General features: G+C 48.0%; 1 protein-coding gene across 1 annotated transcript in view; it reads left to right on the plus strand.

The window, feature by feature from the left end:
- The first annotated feature begins 539 nt into the window (after nt 1–539).
- Nucleotides 540–22,946, plus strand: part of LRRN1 (leucine rich repeat neuronal 1) — a 37,053-nt gene continuing 14,646 nt past the window's right edge. The window contains exon 1 of the mRNA XM_019749137.2: nt 540–1,025. The gene's annotated coding sequence lies outside the window, so the exon portion shown is untranslated. The remainder of the gene's footprint in view (nt 1,026–22,946) is intronic.

Genomic DNA, 22,946 nt, shown 5'->3' on the forward strand with positions numbered 1-22,946 from the left:
ACAGCCACGCGTGCCGCACACCCAGGCATGTGCACACAGCCCAAGGAACCCCCGTGCATTTGTTAAGACAAGGGTTAGATTTCAGAAACGACTTTCTATCCCGGGTTGAATTTTGTCTGTTTCTCAGCCTCTGAGCCCAAGTTCTGCGCTGCGCAGAGATCCGTTCCCATTGTGCTCAGCTGCCCTCCGAGCGTGGGCTCCTTTTTTTTGGTTTGTCTTTTGCTGATAAACGGCTGTGTGCTTTGCCTCCCTAACCCAGCCGCAGCCTCTCGACCCCAGACAAAAAGCGGCGGCCCGCTGCTGCCTGCCTCTGCCGCGGCGGTGGCGCAGGGCGACAGGGCCACCCGAGACCCGCGGCGCCGCGCCTTTGTTGGGCGGGCTACAGATGGTGCCCCAGCACGCGGCTGAGCCGGGGGCGGGCGTGTGTGGGGGGGCGGGGGGCTGGCAGGAGGAGGCCGGGAAGGGGCTCGGGCAGGAGGGGAGGAAACGGCGCAGCAGCCAATCAGCGAGCGGCCCATCAGCTGACCGCTTTTGCTTACACCAGGTGCACGCCGGCTGCGCGCAGCACAAAGCGGGGCGCACCGAGGGCGCCGGCGGCGAGCCTGGGAGCTAGCGAGGCCGTGCGCCGCGCCCGCACCGCTCTCGGGGTGGGGAGAGGGACCGGCGGCGTCAGCCCGGGCGTCGGCATCCTCGCGGTGGCATCCCTCGCAGCCCCAGGCGCCTTCCTCTGGACCTGGCCGCACGCTGCCCCGCCCTCTGCACCCCACTTACCCTACCCTCCTTCCCAACCCTGCCTGCCTCTGCCCCGGTCCCCGAGAGCTGGACCGAGCCCAGGCCGGCGCAGCAGCTGTTGCTCGTGTCGCCGCCTCGCCTCCTGTCGTGGTCCTCTGCCGGGCCCCCAAGGAGCCCCTGCGCGCTGCGGGTTGGGAGGGAGGCTCCGCTCAGCGGGTCCTCCTCTGCCTGCTGCTGCCGCGGCAGGTGCCGGTCGGTGCGCACCCCGACATCCCCGCCGGCCGGGCCTCGGGGTAAGTGCTCTCGTCCAGCCGGGCGGCGGGCGGGGGGGGTGGGCTCAGGGAGGGGAAGTCGTGGCCCAAACTTGGCAGCGTGGCGAGACCGAGAGGGTCTGGGGAACCGCGGGGCATATTGTGGGCCTGAGGGGAGCAAGGGGGCGCGGCTCGTGGAGCTGAGAAGACGACGAAGTCGGGGAAACGGGAATCCAGTAACCCCCCTTGTCCCACCCACCCCCCGAACATGTAAAACCCACACGGGTTGGGAGAGCGATAGTTCGCAACGAAGGCCAGACAGAAATAGCAAAAGGCGGCCAGCGGCTGGATTTCAGGGACCGACGCCGGGGAGGGTGAAGCCGGGGACCCCGAGTTAGGGGGGCTGCTGGGATGTGAACTGGGAAGGCAGCCGGACTGGAGAAAAGCGCGGAAAGAGGCCCCGGGAGTGGGGAGGAGGACCGAGCGAGGGTAAAGGAAGGTGGCTGGTGGTGGGAAGGAAACGGATGATGCTTGGCGGTGGCCTTGTGGGGAAAGGGGCGAGGGAGTCATTCACAGAGCCTTCGTGTGTGGAAGCCCCAGCCTTCAGCAGCATCTACTTGCCTGTCGGCGGTCTAAGTGGAGACAGATCTCATCCTGCACGTTTGCAGCTCCGAAGGCTGCCAGGGATGATGAAATGTCAGGGAAGCCGCGGTCCGCTCCAGGGAGCGAGCCCGCGCTGGGGTCCCCGCGCGGCCGGGGTGGGTAGCCAGGAAAGTTTGCCAGCGAGCGTCCTTTGTGCTGCGTGGAGAGGGGTGTGGGCAGCCGACGACTCGGCGCTTCCCAGAGCCCCGCCGACCTCCTCCCACCCAGGGAGTCCTTGCGTGGCGGGCTGGGAATATCCAGCCGCGAGAGGGGCGCCGCGCACCCGGACAGGTGCTGAAACAGGTCAGGGATGGTGCGTGGCTAGGGACCCAGCCTGGGTGGGCCACGTGGGAGAGTCGGCCGTGGTACCTGCCCTGGAGAGGGGGGCCTTTACCTGCTGGGCTCGCTGTAGCCCGGGCGCCAGGAACAGGCCTGAGTGAGTAAATGAGCGACCTGCGGGGTAAGTGATGTTGAGGCATTTGAACCACGTAGTAAAGGCCAAGAGTGCAGGGAAACGGACCCTTCTCGAGCTCTCTGCCACCACTAGCATTTTTATTCCCAGACGCAGACAATAAAGGAGACGTGGGATTCCTCGAACAGGTATTGCTGAGTGGGCTTCGGCGTGCAGGGTTTTCCGAAAGACAGTATGTTGTTTTGTTTTTGCAATTTGCTTTGCCATGGGAGTCTGAAGACTGACTGACTGACTACTACTCGAATACGCGGGTGACTTCACTTTTACAAGTGAGGACCAGAGGGGTGGAAAGTTCAGGAAGGTACTTGGATCCGTGTTAAGTCTAGAGTAGAAGTGGTGGTGTTGGCTCTGCGGCCTTGTGTGTCCCCAAGTCTCTGATTTGCATGCAAATGTGAGCGAATCCTGGCAGATGTCTGGCCTCTTCCATTCACTTGAAGGAATTTGAAAAGACAAGGCATCCTTAGTTAACAATAGACCTTAAGAAAATGGACTAGGGGGCACTGTGAGGGTTTCTGTTTGGGAATTCCATCGCTTCTGACACCTTTTTTCAGGAGTGAAATTCTCTGAGCTATTGTATTGGAAACTCCAAGTACTGCTTGCTGGTTACCTGGTTGTGTGTTTTTGTGCAACATTCAGGCTGGATGTTCTGAGCTGGTGAGGAAAACGTTTCTGTGAAGCAGGCAGTACCTTTCATCCACCTCAGATGGTTTGGGGTGATCTCTGAATGGACCCCTCAACTTTTAGTTAGAGTTGTGTTTTTCTTTTAGTAATTCCACCTCCCACTCACATTTGCTCTCCGTCCTTGGAGATCCACAATCGAGGGGGAAAAAGTTGTCATTGACCCACATGAAGTTCTCACTAGAGTGTTCACTGTCCGGTCAGATTTCTTTTAGTTGTGAAGGCACCAAACTTGCAGAAATGCAAGTGATGAAACCACCGAGTTCCAGTCACTTGAGAGGTTCTCAGGCACCAGGACAGAACGACTGGGGAGGCAGTCATGCAACAGACCCCAAAGCAGGGACATGTCTGCCTCCTCTAGCATTAGCTAATAGACCACTGCCCACCTCCTGGGCTGTGGGCCCGCTGAACAAAAGGTGGGCCGCACGTGAGCCGGGGGTTACACCTACTGACAAGCCAGCCTAGGGGCCTCTTTTGTCTGTCTCAAGCACTGTGGAAGGGAAAAAGAACCTATTCACTGAACAGATTCCGCCGCTGTATTCTATATATTCGCTGAAAGGGACATTAAAATACAACCGAAAAAAAAAAAAAAGACAACATTGTTTGAGGGTGCGGGGTTTGGGAGTGCGGGGCGGGTGACAGATGTTACTTACCATTGTACATGTGTCCTTAAGTTATTTTTGCTGGTTCAGTGACTTTTCCACATAAGGCAGGATTTTCCCAGGGGGTGAAAAATTAAGTCACATTTAAGGAAGAAAATGTTAGCTAGCTAAGATTACAGTTTCTCTGTCTTAGCGCTGCTGAGAACCCAGAAAGTACCGAATCATGAGAATAAACTCTTCTGTGACTTGAGCCTGGGATCCTGTCTTCAGTGTGCATTGGAGGCTCACTGGAAAACACAGCTGACATTTCTAAACTAGGTTAGAAACCATTTTATCGTGAAGTTATCACCTAGGTGTTTTTTAAACAAACCTTGCGACTTGAAAATGACCAAAGCCTCACATTTGTGAGAACTTACCTTTGATCATCATCCTGCCTGCATGAAACCTTGATTCTGCGCGTCTCATGAAAGGGAAAATTAGTGTTCAACCCTTGGTCAATAAGGAACAGAACTTATTATTACAAAAGGACTAATAAGAGAGGACTGATTATTAGAAAAGGAGCAATCGGCTCAATGAAATCTTAGACCCGCTCCAACTGCAGACTCTGGTTGGAGACAGCAACACAGCTAGTTCTGGGTGGTGTCTGGATTCCCACAAAAGCAAGGGTAGAGCCACCACTGGTCTCTCTGGTTAGACCCTCGGAAGGTTGGCTTCCTATCCTGAACTGATGGAGAAATTACCGCGTATCCTAAAGCAGTGACACTGACGGGAACAAACCTGGTAGGTACCAGAGACAGTCAGCCTCTGCAGAGTTGCACTGCTCCTTCCTAAGCCAGTTGGGTATGACTCTAAATAATCAGAAAGGTGGGTTTTTGATGCCACCATCAATAAGCCATAAATAAAATATGTTCAATTACAGGACCTCGATGCCATTTTTTTTACTAGGCTTTCCTAATGCTGTCTTATCATTTATTTTTAAGCTACAAAATAATATTCTTTGAATGATTCAATTGAGCACTAATGTAAGGCTGCTCAAATATTGTGTTTAATTTTCCAAAATTATTATGCTGAACATCTATTTTGGGTTAAGCCAATCTGGAGATAAAGCATATTCCATTTTAGAATCATATTTTGGTTTCTGGGAACAATGGCAGTAGCTTCAACTCATGAATACAGCTTTGATTAATATTTTATTCAGGATGAAATTATAATTATATAGATGAAGTCAGGAAAACATGCATTCTCTCTTATTTTGGCTCAGAGTGCAGACTAGAGGCAAAAGATAAACCTATCTGTAAACTCCAATGCTTTAGTGACCAAGGGAACCATTCGTCCTACAAACCTTCTTAAATTTAGCTTGCTTTTAAATTTTTCTTGTTTTAGACCATTAACGTTCCCTTCTACTTTATCGGTATATTACAGGGCATAGCCCCCGTGTCTCAAAGTGTAGGCAAATGTATAATAAATGGCTTATTGACATTGCAACTATAATTAATACATGGGAAAATAATAGAGACTCTATTTCCAGATATTACGGCCACCCTATAGGACTGTTAAATATATTATTCTATAATTAAAGCACATACCACTTTATGTTACAGTGTTTTTCTAAAGGAAACAATCTGTAGGCTTACACGTTATATTTTTTACTTTTTGGCTGTTTCCAAAAGGTCTAACAAAGAGAGGATGCTGTTAGGAATGAGGTCAGTTACTTGGTCAGTAAACAAGCTACTAGCTAGTCACAGCCAGGGGATCTTGAATCAGTTTCTTAACACTCCTCCCCGCCCCCACGCCCTCACTTTCCTCATTTGTAACATGACAGGGTTGGGTGAATGGGATGGGAAGGACTAATTATAACAGTCAGGTTGCTGAAAGGTTTGTGGGAGCTGTGCCTCCAGCCCCACAAGGAACCTAAACATTGAGCTTGCGGGGAACCAATATATACTTAATACACTGAAATCCATCCCTGAGATGCACAGAGACTAGGCTTAAACTTGGCAATGATAGCACCAAAGGTCTGTCAACTCTGGCTCGGGGGTCCCCTCCTCCAAAGATGCTGCTGCATTTACTTCCGACGTTTGGTTCTGAAATCTGAGGACTGAAAACTGCTCTCCCAGTGGCTTATTACCTTCCATTTACACTCTTTATAGCTCAGACCTGTTATTTGAAAGGTCTGATTAATATAAATGAGTTGTCATTTTCTGACCCAGGTCATCCTGGCTCACATCTATTATAACACTGGCCGCCATGTGGATTCTACAGCTGTCCCCTCATTTGTGTCTGAAACAAACACACTGGTGACATTTTCTGGTTACTGTAGTGACATTAACAATATACATGTGACATGACATCCTTCTACATGAAAGGTTTTTGTGCCAGATATTTTGTAGATCCGGGAGTAAAGGACAACTGTTTAAAGTTGAGAGAACACATAAATTTATCTGCCGTTTTCTGGAGCCACCGTTTCAATCATGGGGGGACAGCCATCCTACAAGGGTGACCAGGAAGGAGCAACCGCAAGCCTTTGGCAGACAAAGATCATGAGGGTGACCTTTCCATCGTGCCTAGCCTCTGCAGGAGGATGCTCCTTAAATGAGCATTTCAAAATATTTGCTGTTCCTATTTATGGCTGTACTTGGTGAGATAACGTATCAGCATAGTCAATTTCCATTCATACAGGAAAAACTGGGCAACACCCACACTGAATTCCACCTCAGTGCGACCCAGGAAGCCAAAAAATCAGTTTGCACTACTAAGTAGTAAGCAGAGAGAATCTTACTTTAGGCAAACTAAAACTTGACAAAGAAAGAAACGTTGCTTAATTGGTTTCATGCCTATAATTTTCCCCTCTAGAAAAAAAAAATGTTAGCATGGCAACAAATATTAACCTGCATTGTTATCTCACAATAGTAATAAGTCTTCATTTGCATCCATAATAGTCACTGTAATCAAGTACGTACAGGGAGTCAGAGGCACAGACTCGTTTCCCAGCTCTGACACCAGTGACCGAATGTGTGACCTTTGAGATGTCCGCACCCTCCTGGGCTTCCCATCCCGTCCGAGTTGTGTTTGGAAGGATCCCGGCTTGCTGGGAGATGTTTTTAGTAGTTTCGAGTATTTCCACTACTAAGAATTTGATCTCTGCCCCAAATGCCATGATTAAATGGGGAACTAAAGGTTGTGGGGACACAGCCATGCCGCTCTTTTCAGCGAGGTATTTTTATGATTCCTAATCCCACAGCTAAGAGATTTTGTTGTTGTTGTGGTTCTTAAAAAAGATTTCTCCCCCTAATATGACAATTTCCCACCGCCTCACCTGGGCCCTCCTGACGGGAAGAATTTTACCTGGGATAAAGGAAGTCGCTTATGGTCATGGAACACTAAATACACTAAATACATACTGAGCGCCAGCTGTGTGCCAGGCAGTACAGGAGCTACTAAAGCCAAAAGAAATTAGCTTGATTTTTCTGCAGCTTGTACATTAAGTCCATCATAAGCATTTCGTTTCCATCAACCATGGATTCTTCTACAAATATTTATTGGGGGCCCAGTGTGGAAAAGGCACTCAGCTAGATCTAGCACAGAGGTTTCCAACCAGGGTGATTTTGCGCCCCGGGGGGATATTTGACAATCTTGGGAGACATTTTTGTCAGTTACTGTCACAACTGAGGGCCAGGGTGCTGCTGGCCCCTCGTGGGTAGAAGCCAGGGATGATGCCCAACGGGCCGCAATGCACAGGACAGGCCCACATGGCAGTAGAGCCGAGGCTGAGAACGCCTCCCTTGCCACCCTGGCTCTGTCCTCAGTGAGTGTAAGTCTAGGGGTTACAGAGAGGAGACCGGCAGTGACGTGCCGCGGTGGTGAAAGTGTGAGCTTCAGGAGGACAGACCGAGCCTTCGGTCCAATTCTGGCTGCAGCAACGGCTTTGAAAAATGGACGGTTCGTTCACAGAACAGGCCATCAGCTGAAGTAAGGCATTCAGGAGACCAATTAGACCTAATCTCTCTGCACATCGCAAGTTAGATGGCTGGTTGAGAAAAGGTGGACCCCTTAAGTTTGTCCTGAGCTCTGAACTGGGGATGGAGTTGTCAACTCCTTGTAGGATGTGGTCAGAATCCGAAGTATCTTAAGGAGGCAGGAGAGGAGGCTGGAGACCGAACCAAACTCAGTCACGAGAGACACGGGACGGCACAAGCCACGTAAAGAGAAGACGGACCGAGCTGACACCACTCATCATACCTCATGGTTCAGAACTTCAAAGCTGGCAGATTCCTTCAGGCGCATATGCGTCTCCTTGGACCTGTGCCATCCTGAGACACCAAGTGCATCATCCCTTCTCCCCTTTTCCAAGAATTAAAGGATCAGAGCCATGGAGAGGTTCAGTGTGACCTTGAGAAGTCACCTACCACATCCTTAAGGTTGAGCTGTCAAAGAAGAGAGGCTACAGGCGTCCTCCTCCTGGTGCTGAATGTGTGTAGGTCACACGTCTAGTGAGAGGCTGGAGCCGCCATGAGACCCGAGTTCCCTGCTGCTCAGACGAGGGCCTTTCCCACTCCCCGCGGCTGCTTCCTGAACCGTGTTGTCAGAACAGGTAGTAGTAACATGACGGAGACTCGGCTTTGTAGCTCTTAGGTTACCAAAGAGAGCGAGGACCTGGGAGGCATCAACTAAAATGTGCCATGCACGGAAATTTAGGTCGGGTTTCCTAGATACTCAGGACTAATCGAACATTCTAACATCATGTTTTAAGCTGGCAGACCTTAAAGCCTAAAATATCCGTGACGAGCTGGGGAGAAAGGTTCACGGGGAGTGAAGCCAGGGGAAGAAAATGAGATAACCCAGGACATGTGGAAGGAACTGGGGACGTTATGCCTGGAAGAGATTCAACAGTGTGTGGTTTGGGGGTGTGACTTTTGCCTCTTTCTTTGGTGGGGGCATTTTCACTTTTCCCCGAGAATGGCGACCGGTGTCTACATACACACACATGCACATATCACAGGAGACGCACTAGATCCCATACTGAGAAGTTCATCTTGTGCAGCACAGTGAGTTTTGGAGAGACCTCTCTCAAGGTCTGAAAGGTACTGACTGGTCACTCCTCTGGGATGGTGTCATGTTTCCTGTGAGGAGGGGGACCGAGAAGCAGATGACCGACCGCCCAAAGTCCTTTTCATCATCATAATTCTGTGATTGCAAGATCATGAGCGAGACTTACACAGGACGTCAGGCCTGCCCTGGCACCCTGAGGATGTAATCTACGTGAACTCGTCAGAACATGAGAGAACCACCGGAGACGCAGGAGGGCACTTAACTGGATTTGCCCACTGGTCTTCCAGCGGACCCCAGTTCTGAGCGGGGAGACAACGTGCAGCGCCCCACAGGACCAGTTAGCTCTGCTGTGCCCCACAGGGACGCCCTACCCCTGGAATCCCAGCCAACCTCCTCTCACACTCATCAGCTCATTTCCCACCGGGGAGGCCAGGTGAGACACCTGGGTCTCTTCACAGCCATCCCAAGGGAAAACACAAAGCACGTGGGCAGACGCTGGTGGGATACTTTCTCATGCATTCAGGGCAGCAGTCAAAACAGAAGCCTAGTGAGGAAGTTTCCAAACACATCACCCTCGAGGTGACCAATGGACGAGAGATTTGCTCCGTGTGATCAACAGGAAAATCTTAGGGAGGGCTCCCGAGTCGCCTCCCCGGGGCCCCCCATGTTCCCTACACAGTGTGGTAGCAGGAGGACGAATGACGTCCAACGATACTGTGTCTTTCCAACGTGCCAGGCACCGTCCAAGCACTATACGCGTGAACTCATTTAATCCTTACACCAACTCTAACGTAGCTACCCCTTTACAGCTCAGGAAACTGAGGCACAAAGCCAGTGAGTAACTCGCCCAAGGTCACACAGCTAGTATGTACTCAATAAATATTTGTTGACTGAATGAATGTACATGTTTGAGAGGTGAGAGTCCTTTAATCAAATTGTGTTTAGAGCAAGCGTTCTAGGGAGATAGCTTTTAAGCGCCGGCTCTGTGACTGTGGGTGACAGATGAAGTCCCAGAGCTGGTGGGTGGCAGAGCAGGGATGTGAACTTGCGTCTGTCTGACTCTGAACCTGCGCTGGTAAAGCACTGGGCCATGTTTCTTCCTCTTTAATTGCAGCTATAAAACAAAAGGATTGGACTGGACCAGCTCTCAGCCCATCCAGCTCTAAAACTCCATAATTCCATGATTAAAGTAAGCTTTATGGAAAATAAAACATGACGTATTTTCTTTGTTACTTAAAATTTTGAAGTTTAGCTTGGTATTTTTATTGAACCAATCATCATTGAATTAGCCTTTAAAATGATATTGGAATTATTAACAGCATTTTAAAATGGTATTTAAGACATATAATTTTAAATGGATGAAAATGCACACTTAAATATTTCATTCTCCTAACAATTACCATCATACTGCCTGTGAAGTTACATCATTGTATGCATTTAGACAATTTCTAAAGAGTGAAAAGCATCTTTCTGTTACCCAGAAAAAAGACAGAAGTAAAATGATCAATTGTGAAAAAAGATGCGGTCTTTGATATTTGCAGAGATAAAGAGATTGCTGAATCTTATGAAAGGTGTCGAATGATTTTTACAGGAGCTTAGAATTGCTAGCGAGATTAAAAGCTACTTCTTTGCTTCTGAAGACTGTTTTGCTTTAAGGGGTCCCTCTGACATGCAAGTGATGCAGCAGGACCAGGCAAGTGACTGCCAGCGTCATGAGATGCCCAGCCCACAGCAGGGCAGACAGTGGGTAATTAGACAGGTCTTAGTCTTGGGAAGAATTAGTTCCAAAAGTGCCTCTTAGCTCCGTGGTGCGGAGAGATTGCAGTGAGCCTCAGTATGCTCACCTGTGAAATGGGCATGCTGACAACAGGACCCGCCTTCTCCCGTCAGCGGCCTCTTTCAGTGAGATCCTGCATCCAAAGGCCTCTGCGGCTCCTGGGCCAAGGCTAGTCTGTGGTAATCAATGGGTAGAAGGCGTACTTTTCTGCTGAATTCTGGAACTTCTGATGGTCTTGGGGTCGGCATTCCAAGGGCGCTCATTCAGAGGCAAGTGGAGGGACGTTAGGAGGCAACAGGATTCAGACTAGACGTCTGTGAAGTCAGCAGTTCACATGGGTGTCACCCTTAGTGGCAGACCCCAAGAGAGCTTGACTTTGCCCAGACATGCAAGACATCTGGAGTCAGCTGATGTGTTCTGAAAGAAGTGGCACATGTGAATACATGGGGGGAGCCTTTTGGTTTCTAGATTCTGTTCCGTATTCCCTCTCTTCTCTCCCTCTGAACATATCACCATGCCCCTAAATTGGAATTCACAGAATCGTCTTTTCTAACCAAAGAGAACAGGTTTGGTTCAGAACTGCCGTTCCCCAAAGTAGAACTGAACTCAGAGCGTATCAGACCACCAGAACGAGAAGCTTTGGCTCTGTGGATCCCTTGTTACATAATAGCATCACCGAGCCACGTAGGACTCAGAACGGACTCAGAACGCGGCATGATGTCCGTGCTCAGTGCATCACGCTGTACCTTGGCTACTGCTGACTCTTAGTACCACCCTTCATCACATCATCATCTTGCTGCTTCACCCCACTGCAAGGCCCCTGCTTGGGACCCAATAAGAACTCAAAGCAGGGTAACCAATGGTCCTGGGACCAGGGTCAGTTACAAAACAAGACAAAGTCAAATTGGGTGACCTCGAGGAGACCCCTAATAGAATGACCCCTGGACAAGTTGTATGACAGCCTGATGGCCCAACCCTGTTTCAGCTAGCAGATTTTCGTCTACACATGAAGCAGAGGGCTGAGAATACTCTTAAGGAAGTGCCTCATTTTCTTTGAGTTCTTTAGGAGCAGGAAGTAATAATTATTTACGGAGACCTTCCCATTCTTTGCCCTGCTTCATCTCCCTAGTCAGAGCTTCCCAGTGGGTCGGTGGCTGCCTTTACAGGACACTGAAGATATCATTACTCTTACCTGTTAGGGACAGTCAGTACCACCCAGCTAGTCACCTCTGGCTGCCCTCGTGGGCCAAGAAGTAGGGACAGCACGTGATATGATGCTTAAGACACACATTCCCTTCCCTTCAGTCATTTGGCAAATCGCGGCAGCACCACCCCCGTGCAGGGCTTTCTCTGTGAGCTGGGGGTATAGTGGGGAGCAAAACAGATGAAACGCGCTCCCTTTGTGAATCCAGTTATCACACAAGTAAGTGTGACAGTAGCTGTACTAAGGTCAGTGAACGCGTACACAAGGCCCGAAGAGAAAATTACAGGGAGGCTTCTCAGCGAAGACATTCCAGCCAGAATCTCAAAGGCAAGTGAGAGTTACACAGGCACGGGGTGCAGGAGGAGAGCTGAAGCCACGGCCTGGAGGGGCAAAGAGCTTGACGGGTTTGAGGGCCCGAGAGAGGACAGTGTGGCTTAGAACAGGACAAGAGAGGGGTCAGTAATCTCACCCCTTCCGTCCCCTTCCTCCAAAGTACAGGTGGGGTCCAGAGAAGACAGAACTCATAAGCTGCGTCCCGAAGGGAGAGTTTGCCATCTGTACGGACGAGAGGGGATGTGTGCAATCTAGTCGTGGAAGGGGGGAGACAACAGAAGGCTTGAATTCCTGGAGACCAATCGCATGAACAAGGGCTGGGGGGCAGCGGCTGGCTGAGTGGCAAGTTCCAGACGCCCTGGCCACCCCAGGGACAGAGCCTGTCCTTCCCCGCTGTGTGGGCCTGGGTACATGGCTGAACTTCTGGACTCCTGGCTAAAGATACCATGTACATGAAGTGGGTGCACAGTCTGTCTGGTTTCGTTTCCTGCCTTCTGTTCCCTGCCTGCCACTGCCTTTCCCCCTGTAATCCATTCTCCTTTCATTGTAGATGAAGCCCTGGTCCAGACACTGGCTAACTGACGGCACAGCACGTGCGTTGCCCATAGATGTAAATTTTATTAATAGGAGTTTGGGAATATCTCAAAAAGTCCCTCCTGCTTGGCACGCCAGCACTTCGTGTGTGGAAGGTCGCATGATCTCCAGTCTGTAACTAGCACTTGGCTGCGTCTGGCTGGTGTTGATACGAAAGAGGGGACAGGTGTTGGGTGTGCAGGACTCTCCTCAAGATTTAGATGGTGAATAATTAACTGCATTAGGGCGCTAACGACCGTAAAACCTGGAGGGTATTGATTTGTCCTCCGTGGAGAGCTTTTCTGCCTGATCTCAATGGTTCATAACAGATCACTGAATTATTATAGCAATGCGGCCTTGTGGTGACTTATCTCCATCTTTGTGTTGACATGTAACCCCCTTCAGACACTGTCACCAAATGGTTACCAGAGCAGATGATGGCAACAGAGTCCCTTATTTCTCGGCGACACGCTGTGCTGCCCTTCGTGCTTGGCCTGAGCTTTGGGGCAGTGCCTCTTGGCCTCCCGGGAACCCCAGCACCCCTAACCTGCTTTCTCTCTGTGCCTCTTGAGGTCTTACCTCCTCTACACTAGGCTTTATGTGGAAAACATCCACATTTCTGTCTGGCCACGACGTCACTGCCAAAGTCTAGTCTGACAGTTCTAAATGGCTGCTGGGTATGTTCACCCTAAAAGTCACAACATCGCTGAAGGGTCATGAGGAGGCAGTGGTTTCTAGAATCCAAAAGGAGCTTCTGCAGAGGAACAAAGCCACTCCAAACTGGCCTGGCAGGAGGGGAACCGGAGGCGGAAATACTCTCCCTTCTCTCTTCCTAGCCTCTAACCACACAAACGGAAGTCCATCCCCCTTTCAAAATCACCTTTCGCATGCCCTTCTTGTTCTGGAAACCTCTGTCATCATCAGAGTCATCCAGGCTCAGTGCCGTGGTGTTATTTTAACACTTTCCTACCCTCTCCCCACATCTGGTCAGCTGTAATAGCTAACAGATGCCTCTCTACTTGTAGTTCTCTGATGTCTCCTAAAGAGTCCTCTCTGTTCCTCTCACCACACCCCCAATTCCAGTCCCCGTGACCTCTTACTTGCTTCATTATAAGTGCTTCTTTTGGGGTTGACCCGTGTGTTACGTCCCCTCTCCAGCCTACCTTACACACGGCTGGCGGATCCATCTTTCTGAATTATAGAAACCATCTCACAGTTCTTTGTACAAAGACATCTGGGGGTCCCCACTGGCTATGAGACTGTGCTGGATAGTTTCCATACCCCTCCAGGTCCACCCTGTCCTTTTCCACGTCGCTTTGTATTCTGGGAATCACACTTGTATGGTCTGTATCAGTGGGTCCTGTGCCATCTGTTTTCATGTTGGCTTCTGCTTCCTGCAGCAGCCCGTTCAGGGGTGTTTCTCCGTCCTTTGTGAGTTCACCTTAACTTTGCCCATGCCTTGTAAATGGCCCCTTTTTGAAACCTTCGTTATTCACTCCCTTTTGAATGTGCCATCTGTTTTCTGCCAGGCATCTGACAAGTATAGTAAATGAGAGAAATAGTGAAGCACGTAAGGCCCTCTGTACCTCGGCTCCATCCTACCTTTCTGTCTTGATTTCCATGCCTATCTTGGTGGACTTTAAACCCCATTCAAAGTGAGGAGCCCCTAATCCGTGTACTTGTTCCCACTGTGCTGCTCTGGTGCCTTTACACCAGTGGCATGCCGGTAAATGTGTAACAGCTGGTACTTCAAAAAGATGAGCCCTGCTTTATACAGTTTGCCAATTGCTGTGGTATAAATACACCCACCATGACCAATCTCAAGCTACTAACTGATGTCTCTGAACTTGGACTTGTAAAGAAATGCTCACATGGGGAGGCCAGATGGCTCAGTTGGTTAGAGCGCGAGCTCTCAACAACAGGGTTGCCGGTTCAATTCCTGCATGGGATGGTGGGCTGCGCCGCCTGCAACTAAAGATTGAAAATGGCTACTGGACTTAAACTTGAGCTGAGCACTCCACAACTAGACACATCTACACTGAGGGACAATGACTTTGAACTGATGGGCCCTGGAGAAACACACTGTCCCCCAATATTCCCCAATAAAATGTATTTTACAAAAATGCTCATAGTTGACTCAGGGCACTGGTCTGCATAGAACGTCCCCCTCCCCCCACTTGCCCTGTCCACCCCCCACCCCGCACGCCGTGCCAGGGCCTTACACAGAATTGCTGCTCTGTAAGCTAATCCATCCCCAGCAATCTTGTGGGCATTTGGAACGGGACTGAATCACCAGCCACATGTTCATGGTACTATTTCTTAACCCAGGATTTCTTTGTGAGTGCTAACATGGCTGCTAGTTACAGTTTTGAGACATAAAAGCCTTGAAGCAAAAATAAGCTACCTGCACGTTTTTATGCCAAGTTGCCAAAGCTTATTACTTCAAGTTGCTTGGTTTTTCAAGAAAAGAATTCTCATTTACTGGTCTTGTTTTTAAATTACGTCCCCGTTATCTTCATTTAAACATAATTTGAAGTAATAATAAACCACCATTAAAATATTATGACCATTTGAACATTCCAAGTTTAAATTATGTCCCCTAAAACCTGAAACTCTGCATACAACTTTTAAGCTGCCTGTTAGTTCTCCAAGTAGATAGATAAGATTGCAATGCAATTTATTCTAAAATGTATTTTATTAAGAAATAACCTTTTTATTTAGTCAGCCTTTCTAAGAGATAACTTTAATTTTGCTTCATTAAAAAAAAAATGATTCCCACATTCAAAGTTCAAAAAGTAACTACAATTTATTTCTATTAGAAAACTAGGAGGTAAGGTCAGAAAGATGATCTTATAATAGCCTTGTGACATTTTATATTTTAATGGTTATGGATGACAATATGGATATGCAACTAAAGTTATTTTTACTTTTAATTTAATAAAACATGTGAAGTGAAGAGTGACTATAGAAAGCCCTATGACTGATAATGTGTGCCGGCATTTTAGTGTTCTCAGCTGTTCCTTTGCACCATTTGATGACACAAAGCCTAAACGGTAACTAAGGGCCATCCGGCCGTGTGCCCTGGAGGACTGACGGCGTCCAGGTCATCCCCGATCGGAACACGGAGTCCTGGACCATCCGTCGCAAGTGCACAGTCACACAGGGGACACTGGCACCAGGAGAATCTGTGATGAGGACGATTTCAAATTCAGGGAGGCAGCTTTCACCTGATTTTAATTTACCAACACAATGTAAAAGCCTGATTACCAGAAATCTTAATTAACTAGAAATTTGTCCCTCTGGAGTCTACTGTTAGCAGAAAAGGAAGAATTGGAAGAAAATAAGTCAATAACCAAGACTTCAGATTTGGGAAAAAAAATCCAAATGAGTTCATTTTCAAGGCCTGGGAAGAAAATGGGAGAGAGAGGGAGAGAGGGAGAGAGGGAGAACCTTCCTTATCAACGGCAAGAAAGTGGGAATTAAGGATTGAAACGAAAAACTTTCCAGAAAATTAAATTTGCAAATCCCCTGAGCCTAATCTTCTGATTAACCAAGGTTTTATCCTACAAGTTAGTTTCCTTGTATGTACATAAGAGAGGGTTGCAATGCACTCTCAGTCTTTACTGCAGGGCCAGGAAGACAATTAAGGCAGGTGGTATTACAGAACGGGCCCTGACTTCAGAAATCACCAAACTCGGGGGCAGCCGGATGGCTCTCAGTTGGTTAGAGTGCGAGCTCTCAACAACAAGGGTCCCGGTTCAATTCCCACATGGGATGGTGGGCTGCGCCCCCTGCAACTAAGATTGAAAACAGCAACTGCATTTGGAGCTGAGCTGTGCCCTCCACAACTAGATTGAAGGACAATTCCCTGGTGAAACACACTGTCTCCCAATGTTCCTCAATAAAATTTATAAAAAAAAGAAAGAAAGAAAAAGAAATCCCCAAACTCGGGTTTCAGCTCAGCTTTGCACCAATTAGCTGTGGAAACTCTGACAGGTCACTTAACCTCTGAGCTGAAACACCATTTGTGAAATGAGAGTCATGGCCTCCACCTCCACTGGGTGCTGTGAGAACACAGACAGGTAAAGCACCTTGTGCTCTGCATCCTGTCCTGTGGCCGCTGTGACACTCCTTCTTAGAGACATGGGGGCGGGCGGGGGGGGGGGTGCTGACACACCTCCAGAGGGAAGGTCTGAGCAGGCAGGCACACTTTTTACTACAGTCATTCTTTCCCAATGATGAAGAAAATAAACTTCTTGAAGTCCTTATTAGCACAAGCAGTTGTATAAAAATCATTTAGGAAAAGAACTGGAAGCCAAGTTTATTTTAAGAGTTCAGGGACAGATGGCTTTATTTTGCTTCTTCAAAAAAAGATGGCATTCGATAGAAATACAATATGCTTGAGGTCTCTCAAGTTGAAGGGCAGATGCTGTCATTCCCCCGACACTGCTGTTAAAAGACAGCTGGAGTGGAACTTCTCCACTGAAGACGTGCACACCCCCAAACACGGTCTCCAGATTGTAGAGGGACATTTTAATGTGCACGGACCACATGCGTGAAGTCTTTCTCAGTCTAAAGTTTAAACAGCACTTAGTTTTCTGAATGGCAAATTCTAAGCAGTCAAACCCTCTAGAGAAATATCAGAGCTAAAGGGATGGGCTCCGACCTTCAAGACACTGGATTTTTTTAAAAAACAAAAAAATTTTATTGAAATGCCAGATAGTTAATAAAGATTATTATTGGATTAAAAATATAACAAAAAGGGCCCAGGACGCTCTTTGAGCAAAGAAAATTGCAATAAATATTCTGAAATGGATGTTAAAACGTTTGCCATTTTCTTGATGAGAAGTTCTTTTCACAGTTACACTAACTGTAGCTCGGTCTGGCAGAAAGGAAAAGCTGATACCGTCTAATGGAACTGCTTGGCTGGTTTGCATCCAAAAATCCATGCTACTGGTGTCAGCAGCCGACATATTGGCACTTTCAGCCCCAACCATGATGAGTCTGTTTTTCCAATCGTCTATCTGCAGTTTCAAATGTATAATCAAGAGCCATTGTAGCAATTGGCTGCTATGCAACACCCATTAGCATGGCACGATGAAATCTACGTCTACAGTGAAAATATTCAGCAATATACTGTGAAGTACCGAAGAGGAAGTAATGAAACAAAAACTTCAAAGCAATGCAAAGGCGGCCACACTAAGGATTCACATTTATTTAACATTTAATCAGGTCGGTAATTACAAAGCAGTTATTTCATATAGACGTATTATGGGAGGAGACTTAAAACAACTTGTAAAAGGGCTAAAATTAATTGATGTCATGGTAGTTTTTATATCACCGTACTTGCTGGTACTAAAAAAGGAGCAATGAGAGAGCCCAGTTGTTGGTTCATGTTTTGTTCTGCTTCGCCTTCTGTTGGCTTTTCAGTTCAGTTAAATTGCTGCTTTATGGTTCCAGCTATGCAAATAGCTCATTTCTCACAAAGAAAGACAAAACAAACTTTCCTGGTCCTACAAGTGATGTAAACAGGAATATGAATATATATATATATATATATATATATATATATATATATATATATATGACTTTCAAAATATTGGAGAAAAACTGATTTGGGCACAGAGTTGGCCTAGCTCATGAATAAGTATGAGTCTTGCTTTGCTGGGTCCTAGAAGAAGAAGCTGGAAAGATCACCAAGTTTACAAGTTCTTTTCAAAATGAAGAAATGGCTATGGCCGTCTCCCTGAGGTTGACAGGCAGGGGTAGGCCACGACCCCCTTCGGAAGCAGTTCTTCTGTGCAGCCGGTATGCAGGGGGGAGAAGGAGGGCGAGGTATTTGAAATGAGCACCCATCAAGGAAAACCAGGACGCGTGCTGAGGCTCGGGCAGACTGTCTCTGCGTCCTCGGAGTGCCGTGTCAAAGCTCCAATACCGGGCAGCTTCAACACGGAGCTGTGTCACTTCACAGTTCTGGCGTGCAGAGGTCTGAAACCAAGGCCTGAAGCCACCAGCAGCAGGGCCGTGCTTCCTCTGAGGCCTGCAAAACGCTCCCTCCTGCCTCTTCCTCGCCTCTGCCACTTTCCTGGCAAACTCTGGTGTTCTCTGGCTCGCAGCTGCATGAGGCCAATCCCTCTCCCTTCATTGACACATGGCACGTTCTACCCGTGTGTCCTGTCTTCACAAGGCCATCTGCTCTGGGTCTCGGCCTTCACGTCATCCTCCCTCTTATAAGGATTAGCAACACCCCCCCCCCCAGGATGACCTCATCTAACTAATTACACCTGCAACAACCCCATTTCCCAAACCGGGTCACATTCTGGAGTCCTGGGCATTAAGACTTCAGCATATCTTTTGGGGTAGGACCAACTTAACCCGAAGGCAGTACTTGGTTCCAGATCACAGGACCCACGGTAAGTACCCTGGGCATTTTATACGCGTTAACCTTCTGAGCCTTGGAACAACCCCCGGCCGCTGACCCTGCTCTCAGAGGAAGACTGGAGACTAGAAAAGTGAGGCGCATGCATGCAGAGCTGGACTTTCATTCATCTGTCGGCTCCAGAGCCTGAGCTCTTCTCCTGTTCTAAAGAACTGCCTTCTCGGGTGCCATTTTTCTCCTCCTCTTCTTTTCTCGTGGGGAAATATGGAGAGAATTTCCTGAGTTCTCAAAAACCATTTCTACCTTTCCCACAATAATACGAATTGGCTTAGCTAACTTTTACAATTGCTTTTATCACATATTGTCTGCAATTATCTTGCCCAAAGCTATGATCCAGAAATGATAAGTGTTTTTGATGGGAGGCAACTAAAAGGCCTAAAATGCAAGACAAATAGGTATATTATCATGTAAAAAGGCTTACTCATCAGCAACCACCTCTGATTGTCCACTCTGTACCTGGCACTCCACTGCGCTCTGTGTACCAAACTTGCCGTCCAAAAGGCTTCATTTCTACAAAGTTTGAGACAATCATCCTTTCCTTTATGAAATATGCTAAGCATCCTGGCATCTGGTACGGGGTTAAACATCTTTTGTTTAGGTGATTTTCTGTGCAAAATGCTCTTAGCCAACTACTGTAGACAGCGATAAGGAGCAGAATGGTGCGCAGCCATACCTGGTTTGAACACATGTGATCTCTTCTGATGGAAACCTTTCTTTGCCTCCTCCTGAGATTCTGAACAAAAGAACTGTCTCCTTAGAACTTTGCTTCTGAATTCAGATCACGGGCACTTTTAGGGGCGCGCTTCCTGTTGCACCCCACTGCCCCTCCACCAGTCAGGTGGCCTTTGTTCTCTGGTGGGAGACTATCTAAAATGTGCCTTGTGACATCGCTTGGTTGTTTGGGTGCTCATTAAACCCTCGTCGGCCAGGCACTGCACCCATGACGCTGAATGGAATGTCATCTTGGACCTCAGTCATACATGAGCTTGCAGTTGGGTCACCCCTGAGAACATCAGGATGAGTGGGGAGAGGAAGGAAACAAAGTGGCTCAGAGCAAAGCCAAGCCGCGTCTTTGCAGCAGTTGGGCCCAGGCGAGCCCTGTGAGCTGTGAACGGTGACAGGCCACAGCCGAGCCCGATGGCCTAAGGCTGGCCTGTGTACACGTGGTCTGCATGACGGCCCTCTGTGCAGCTGTTAAAAATTACATTCACTCCCAGACCCTATTCCAGATCTACTGCATCAGAATCTCCATAAGGCATGAAAATCTGCGTTCCGAAAAACTCCCTGGGTTAATGAACAGCTAGGTTTGGGGACCTAGGGTTGTGCTGCCCATGGTGGTGGCCCCTGGCCATATCTGACTATCTAAATGTCACTGAAATAAAATGAAAATGGGAAATTTCGTTTCTCTTTCACACCAGCCACATTTCAAGTTCTCAAGAGCTATGCTAGTGGGCACTGTGCTGGGCAGCGCCAACGGGGCGGGCAGAGGTTGGCAGCCCTCACCTTCCTTCCCAGGATCCACATGGCTACTCCCTCGTCTCTCCCTTTTGACATGGATCTTCTCTTACGGAGTCACGTGTATTTGTCTTATTTTCACCCCATAGGACTATAAACTCTTTAAAGGCAGAGTCTGCTTTCTTTGGCCCTGCGACACAGTAAACACCCGATGACTATTTGTTTAATTTCATTAAATCGATCTAATTAAATTGGGCACCAGTTTATTGGACCTCTTTTGCATTTAGACTGAATCCTGATTTCATCAGGGTCTGGAGAAAAGGAATCAGCATGGTTTTCTGAAATCGCAAACCGTTAGGATGAACGGGGAGCAGATATATGCTGAATTGCAAGCTTTATTATTATTATTACTTAAATAAGATTATGGCTTTTTAAAGCCCAGGGTTTGTACCAGCCCAAATGTGGAAGAGATTCAGCCGGCCTGCAAGTATTTGTCAGCTTAAAGTTGTCATGTTTGATACCTGCAAAGCACATTTGAATTGATTCCATTATTGATTGATTGATTGATTGATTGATTGCGCACCCACTGTGCAGACGCCAGCCCAGTCCTTAGCCCTGACTGGTTCCTGGTGAACACACAGAAACATGGGACCCTGCCCCGTGACACTCACACTAGCCCTGGCAGATGACAATATTGGCGAGGACTCCCCCTCCCCAGACAGGCTGGGAAAGAGGAGGTGTGATTTGGGCTGTGGCTTCTGATGCCCAGATTCACGTAGAATTTCTCTCAGTCTGCGGGCTCCGAGAGGGTGACCAGGTCGCTTACTTTTTCTGAGACTCCATTCCATCACCCACCCATAAAAATAAGAAAAGTAATGGCTGCCCCTCCTAGGGCTGTGAGCATTAAATGAAATCATTTATGTCAAGGAAGGACTAACTGCCGTCTTAAGTACTCAGGGCTCCAGCGCAGCCAAACGACCCCACCACGAACATTACATGTGAAAACTACAAAGTGTCTGTACTGCTAGAAATGCTGCATTATTTGGAAAGGACACTTCTTGTCTTTCTTGGGCTAACAATTTGATTCCCTTTGCTTACTGTTTCTATCTTTGCACCCAGAGCAACTAAGGTCAATATATAAGTGTGTTGGTAAATGGCCATCTCTTGTTGTTTGTTTCTGTTTCTTTGTTTGGTGAAGGATTTCACTGTTTGGAACACTGCTTTCCCAGACAATTAGGGATGGAAATGCTTTGGGTGTCGTTCAGCCCCTCTTAGCATAGACAGGTATGCACTTTTTAGCAGCGCTTGCAAAGGAGAATCCTCTAGAGGCTTACCATTAACCTGAAAAATGGAAATCCCAGGTAACTAGCATGTCAAGATTTAATTAGCATTGTCTCATTAAAATAAATGTGTGGCTTTTCTCTTATTTCTGAAAACGATGTAGCCTTTGAAAATACAGTCTGGAAATGAGCTGGGAAAGGGGGAGACTGAACCTGAAGTCATGTGATCCTTGGGGAGTTTGCCCGCCGAGTTTTTCTGAGTCCTGCTCCTTGTTTGGTCTGAGGGAGGACACCGGCTTATCTCCCTGTGCATCACACTAAAGTAAAGTGAAACATCTTGGGACCTACCAGGTTCTCCCATAAGATTCAGTGCAAACCAAACTGCAGAAATATCCCTGTCTTGTCTAGTGTGTGTCTCTTCTGTCCTTACCCAAGGAACAGACGCTCTCTCAGTGGTACCCAAGCTATTTGGCAAAGACGACCCATCCCTAGATCTTTACTCTGATTTGTTGAGCTCCAGTCATTTGGGAGGAATCGGTATTGACTTCAAGAGCTATGAATGTTCCCTCCAGTCAGTCTGTACTTCTGGTACCTCAGCGACAGTCCCATCCATCCGATTCAAAATCAGGGGTTCTTTGGCGTGGTCGTGTGACAGGTGGGAGGCCGGGGTTAGGGCGCGGGCTTTGGACCAGGCTGTCTCAGTCACATCCTGCTCCGTCACGTTCTAGCCGTGTCTCTTGGGCAAGTTTCCACATATCTTTATGCTTCGTTTTCCTCAGTGTCAAAGGGACATTCATGCTGTTTAACCCACGGGGTATTGTGAGGAAAAAATAAAGCACCAAGGAAGGTTGGGTTTCTTAATCATGGAAGGAGAATAAAGAAATCTGTTCTAGACAATTTTCAGGAAACACATTATTTTCCTTGTTGGAAGAGTAAACACTAACTTAGGTTTTCGGCACCTGACTAATTTTCTAAGTTGAGGACTCCACAGGAAATGTATGGTTGTTGAGATTCTATTTCCCAGGTGCTGGCTGCTCAAGACAGGTTCTCTCATTTACTGTTCACAACGCCAACACGAAACAGATACACGTGTACAACTACTCCTTCCTGACAGATGGGGAAACCAAGGCCCGGAGAGGTGGACGGACTCGTGCAAGGTGCCATATATACTGCCAGGATCGGACTTGGCTCTGCCTGCCTCTTGAAACCGTGCCTTTCTTAAAATGTATACAGAGGGTGCCAAAAAATGCATATACATTTTAAGAAAGGAAAAAAACTATTAAAATTGTAATAATAAATACTGACAACAACAGATGAATACACATCATGTGTATACATGTTTCTGGCACCCCCAGTCGCATGACCTGAGCTGAAGGCAAAACCAGAGGTAAGGACCAGGGTCCCCTCCCCCATGGTCCGGGGCTGCAGTCTCAGAACGACCAGCCAACCAGGTAGGATT

The sequence above is a fragment of the Rhinolophus sinicus genome, linkage group LG10, assembly GCF_036562045.2.
Source record: "Rhinolophus sinicus isolate RSC01 linkage group LG10, ASM3656204v1, whole genome shotgun sequence".
NCBI lineage: Eukaryota > Metazoa > Chordata > Mammalia > Chiroptera > Rhinolophidae > Rhinolophus > Rhinolophus sinicus.